This window comes from Entelurus aequoreus, linkage group LG09, assembly GCF_033978785.1.
Source record: "Entelurus aequoreus isolate RoL-2023_Sb linkage group LG09, RoL_Eaeq_v1.1, whole genome shotgun sequence".
NCBI classification, from domain to species: domain Eukaryota; kingdom Metazoa; phylum Chordata; class Actinopteri; order Syngnathiformes; family Syngnathidae; genus Entelurus; species Entelurus aequoreus.
Genome location: NC_084739.1, coordinates 32998669 through 33004719, shown reverse-complemented (window position 1 = coordinate 33004719; position 6051 = coordinate 32998669).

The window sequence follows — 6051 nt, the reverse complement described above, 5'->3', positions numbered from 1 at the left end:
CCTCTGCTCCCCATTCCCTTGGGGAGCAGTGGGCAGCAGCGGCGCCGCGCCCGGGAATCATTTTGGTGACTTAACCCCCAACTCCAACCCGTGTTGCTGAGTGCCAAGCAGGGAGGTTATGGGTCCCATTTTTATAGTCTTTGGTATGACTCGGCTGGGATTTGAACTCCAACCTACCGATCTCAGGGCGGACACTCTAACCACTAGGCCACTGAGCGGTAATGACAAAAAAGCGCAAAATAGCATAAAGACAATGGCTGCACTGAGGGGAGACCTGCTATGTAAATAAAGCACAATTCAAATGTTGACAGTCGTATAAATAAAGTAGCTCCCCTCTCGTTTCTTTTGTCAAAGTAGTTCTAATAGTGATGGAAATTGGAGACCCCTGACCTTAAAGGGGAACTGCATTTTTTGGGGAATGTTGTATAACGTTCACAATCATTATGATTGTGAACGTTCTTGACGATGGATGAATATATATATATATATTTTTTTTCATGTAATCAAACTTCTAAATAAAAGTAAATAAAAGTCAGCTTACAGGGGAGCAAATGGGAGCTCCTCTATTTCGCCCATAAAATCAAATAAATAACCATTCCAAAAACTGCCAACAATACTCCATTTACATTTTGTGATTTGAGTATAAATCAAGTATCAGTGATATTGTTATTATAAGCTGTAACGCAGATGAACTACACTTCCTGTGAGCCCATGTTTACATCATCGAGTGGTCTGCTGCTTTCTAACATCCTTGCTCCCTGTAAGTTTAGTCTAGATCAGGGGTCGGCAACCCAAAACGTTGAAAGAGCCACATTGGACCAAAAATACAAAAAACAAATCTGTCTGGAGCCGCAAAAAATGTAAAGTCTTATATAAGTGTTATAATAAAGGCAACACATGACGTAAGTGTCTATATGAGCTATAAAAGCCTACTATCAAAATGACTATGTGTCGCAGGCTGAAGCAAATCTTCATTGACAGAAATGTTGAAATGTAATATTTATTCTACACATTTTTACATTTGAAACCATTAGTAAATCAGAGGCTATTTAGAAGGTGACAGAACTCCTGGAAATTACTGGCTTTTAACCGCCCAAGGTATACATTTGGTCTGGAACAACATGGCACACAAACAACTATCTGAAATGCAGCCAATATTACATACAGATAATGTATCATGAAACATGCAAAAATAAATTATATACAAGGACGATAAAAGTAAAGGAAATAAAATGAGCTCAAATATATCTACAAATGAGGCGTAATGATGCAATGTGTACATCCGCCAATTTTCTTCTTGGCACCCCGCTCATAGATTTGCATATCCCTCACAGACCTGGTGACCCTGGTAGGGCTTACTTTCTAGTAGCATGCTAACTGTCAATTAAATACAAATAAATGTTTAAATCATCATTTATACTGTGAAATCATGAAATGATTAGTTAAATCATAAAATTATTAAATTACTCACTTATTAAATGATTAAGTGTAATAAATGAATGACACATTTGATAACACATGTGTGTGTATAATTCCAATGTTAATATATAAAGTAATTATTTAAACATCTATTTATTTAATTTTGTCCCATTTGCACCCTCCATTGCTAACATTTCTGTGTGTTTGTGATTATCCTCAATATATAAAATATACATTTAAGAAATATAAGCTTCCATGCATGAACATCCCTCTGTCATTCATTTCAAGTAAATGGAAAATGTGCCATTGTGAGAAGAAAAAAGGGCCAATCAATATGGTCCTGTCAGGGGAGATGATGAGAAATAGTTGGGTAGGTGACCTCTGACACCTTGATACAAACAAAAGACGAAGGGCGGGGGGGGGGGGGCTATTTAGGTTTCACGCCCCTTTCTCAAATGAAGAGCCGGGTTCGAGGTTTTGTCCGTTTTCTTCTCAGACACAAAGGCAGTAAGAGAGAGGAAGCTAAAGGAAGAATACCAATAGGCAGAGAAGTAGAAAAGAAAAGGGTGAAGCGAGGGAAGGATGGCGTGTAGACAAGAGAAACAAGAAATTCAACATTGACTAAACGTGGAGGGTAAAGTTACTTAGATTTTGCCAAAAATTCCAAATAGTCACATCACTTGTTGTGCAGGTAGTAATATTAGTAATCATGTGTTGTTATCTAGGAGCCCAATCGATGACAGTGTAAACATTAACTAGTGTGCAGAGAGATGTGTTACTTTCAGGGAAAAAGAAGGAATTCATTCAAATAGATGGGACAAACTTCTCTCTGCAAGGAATTAAACATCCTGGAAGTTCAGACAAGGACAGTGATGTTGCATGTAGTCTTTGATCAAATGTTTGTTTGTCAACTATTCAAACCACTACTTGGTGCACATTTAGTTACAATCACGATGGAGGACAATACAAAAGGAAGGCAATCTCAGTGTTCTGTTAAAGCATATGTATTTTTTCTATCGTCATACTACACCTTCAGTCGTAAAGGGCAGTTGGAAACACTAAAAGATAAAGAGTGGAGCTGAGTATATGTTGAGATAGTAACTTTTTTTTAAAAATGCGTTTGGCTGAAGGAATGTGAAACGAGATCCGGCAGCACATAAATAAGTTTACAATGGCGTGTTACCTGAAACTGTAGTAAAGATGAGCTTTGCTAGTACAATGCAATGCAGTACACATATGTTGGAGACACCGACAGTGGGGAATAAATCATTTATAAAGTAATTTATCATAGTATACAGAAATACTGTACAGTAGAATACAGCAAACTAGAGTAGTCACGTGCAGGGTTAGTCGGTTAGTTGAACACAACTGAGTGCAAAGGAAAGAGTTACAGTAATAATCCAGGGCCTGTTTTTTTATAGTTTATTTTCCCAAAAAAACACATTTAATGGTGCTTTGACATACATGTGTAACTTTTTTTGTGACAGAGCTTTTAAAGGGAAATTGCACTGCCTATTGTTCACATTTACTATGAGAGACATGACAATGGATGTTAACTGTTTATTTTTTTTGCATTATAAATATATAAATGCGATCAAAAGTCTGCTTACAATGGAGCCGATGAGTGCCCCTCTTTTCCGCCTACAAAGCCCTTAAAAACATTTAAACACCTTCATTGAGGTTGTATATACATGATGTATATTATAATATATATAATATATTAGTATATATTATATACTGTATATATAATATGTAAATATTACATATATGTTATATTTTATATTGCTACTATGATACATTTTTAGTCTACTTTATACCTGCATTATCCTTTCCATCCTTACACTTTCCATCCTTTGTAACCTAGCAACTGTGTTGAACAATTTCCCTTGTGGATCAATAAAGTTTTTCTAAGTCTAAGTAAGTATATATGTAATGTAATAACGGTCACATTTATAATAACATTTAATATTTACGTATTTTGATCATTAAAAAGCACACGCTGTGCATTAATTTAAAAAACGCATCACAATTGCTTTGTTTTCCTTCATCACTGATTATTACTCACTGCAGCCTGTAATGCAGATGGTAAAATAAAATAATTGTAAAATGCATTGTCAATTTTTGCTGTTTCAAAGGTGTGCTCGCAGTGGGATTTCTAGCAACTCCCCAAAACTAGTTGTGTTTTATTTTAGTCCAGTGCAGAAATCTAACCGTGCCTCTTACGAATTGAACTAGTCCCACTCAATACTGAACATTACTGCCCCTGACAGGAAACGATTGGAACTGCATGCCATGAATTTTTTGCATGCCAGCGTTTATAAATGCACTATACTGAGCACCTATCCAGTGACATCAGTGTCATTATCAGAATCATTATCTTGACTGACATGTCAGCTGGTCACAGATGAGTAGATGGACAGCGGACAAGAAGCCACCATCTGGATGTACGTCTGTTTAACTTGTGGGCCTGGACTGTGAGTCTGCAGGGGCGGGATATGTGTCCCGGTAGGCCTTGTAGGCTGTGATCATGGCTGCTCTCCCACTGACCTGGAGCCCCACCCTTCACCCCAAACAAGATGTACGCATCAGAACAAGCATCATGCACAATGGCAGGTCAATGGCCACAAGCTCAGAGCGCATGTGAGCTGACAGTGTTAAATCAAGTCCAATGTCCCCAAGTGACACAAGTATTTACAAATAATAGGAGTTCCAATAAAACAGTTTGCGGGATAACAAAGTCAACCAATTTGACTACTTGGAGTTATTTTTAAGTTAGTATACCTGCTGCAATACATCATTCAAATGTGTCCATTAAACAGTGTTATAAATGTATTTTCAGTATGATTACAATTGTTTTTCTAACGTTTACTTGAGTAAAAATGTGTACATTTGCAGATATTTGCACAGCATGAGTCTTCTGAGCATCGTGCCTCTTTTTCGTGGATGAGTATGAGGGCGTGGCTTACGTCTCTTGTCACAATGTCGCTAAAATAAGGTTTGCAGCGACGTTTTACACCATGAATTTGTAGTTTGTACATTGTAGAATTTACAGCCTGTTCAATGTTTTTTAATGTGTGACTGTTGCATGCTTTTTGTTGCAGTGCCTGGTTTTTGGGTCACAGGGCATAGCCAGCTTCGCACACACTTGTTACCCATTTTCTCCTGAGTACTTAAGCTCTCCAGTTCATTCAATCGCCGCCAGTAGATTCCTGATGGTTCACCCTTCCAGTTGTGTTCATCTCCTCTGTTTTGGCTCCCCTACGCTTCTCATTCCTGTGGTTCTTTCCCCCGGCGTTGCTGTGGAGTGTTGACTGTTTCCTCTCCACACATTTTGTGTGCGATTTCTGTTTCTCTACACGTTTTGTGTGCATCCTTAGTTATTTTTCCTCACTCCTTTTTGTTATTTTTCTTATTATTTTCTCTCTGCCTTGGGGTCCTACTCCGGCAAAGCTGATCGTGGCAGTGACATTGTTATTCTTCTTAATCAGACTATAAATAAAGAAAAAGAAACGCTGTCGGCACTGTACAACAGAGCCTCTTGTAGTACTCTGACTCACCACACTGAGAAGTGGGGGCAATCGTGAGCTAGCTATCATGTCTAGCCTGTACTAAGAAAGCTCAGAGGCAAAAACAATGTTTTAATGTGCTGCTAAGTAAAAAGGACTCCAAATGTTTTTTTTTACATTTTATTAAGCCAATAAATGAGCCCAAAAAGTATTTAATAAAAACATGTTTATGAAAGTGAGTTACTACCTTATTTTTCTTGTTATCTTGCAACCTGTATTAACAGTGATTAGAGTGTATGAATTTAAATAAGAAAAAATAAAAAACTCCAGAGTGACCTCATCTGATGTGAAGGTCACCTCACGTTACCGATGCTTTGTCGTAAGTAGTTTGCCATAAATAGTTTGTAAATGGCTCAATTTTGCTTATATAAGCAGTCAGTCAGACTTACATATGTATACATACATTAGGACCAGCAAAATCAATTAATTAATGCTGATTAATCCATTATTATTATTAATCTGATTGCAAATAATAATGCAAATAACCCATCTGCAGCGTAGAATGACCTAAAATCCCTAGGAATTTTAAGTCATTCTCGATGTTTCAGCTGAAACATGACGCGTGACGGAGGTTCTTTTGGAGTTAAGACACTAAAGACATATTCTGGTCAGGAAGTCCTTTAATCATTTTTATTATGTGTGTGTGGTTTGCTTATTAATGAAACGCACACAGAACAATGAACATCTCTATAGCCATCCAGTACTGTGAGTACAGCGTCGAAATAATCTACCAGGGTATAAAAGAAAGTTGCAAGTGCAAGAAGGTGAGAAACATTCAATCCTACAATGGCAAGGTACTAGTACATGTGGTGGTAGTAATACATTAAGTAGTACATGTAGTCGTAGTACTCTTGTACTACGACTACATGTACTTGAAAGTACTCTTAGTTTGTGCAGGTGTATTATTAGTACATTATGTAGTAGTAGTAGTACATGTAGGTGTATTATTAGTGCATAAAGTAGTAGTAGTTGTAGTAGTAAATATAGGTGTATCATTACTACATGAGGTAGAGTAGGAGAACATGGAACGTGTTGAATACTGTTCTCAACAAGGGACATAAGGCCC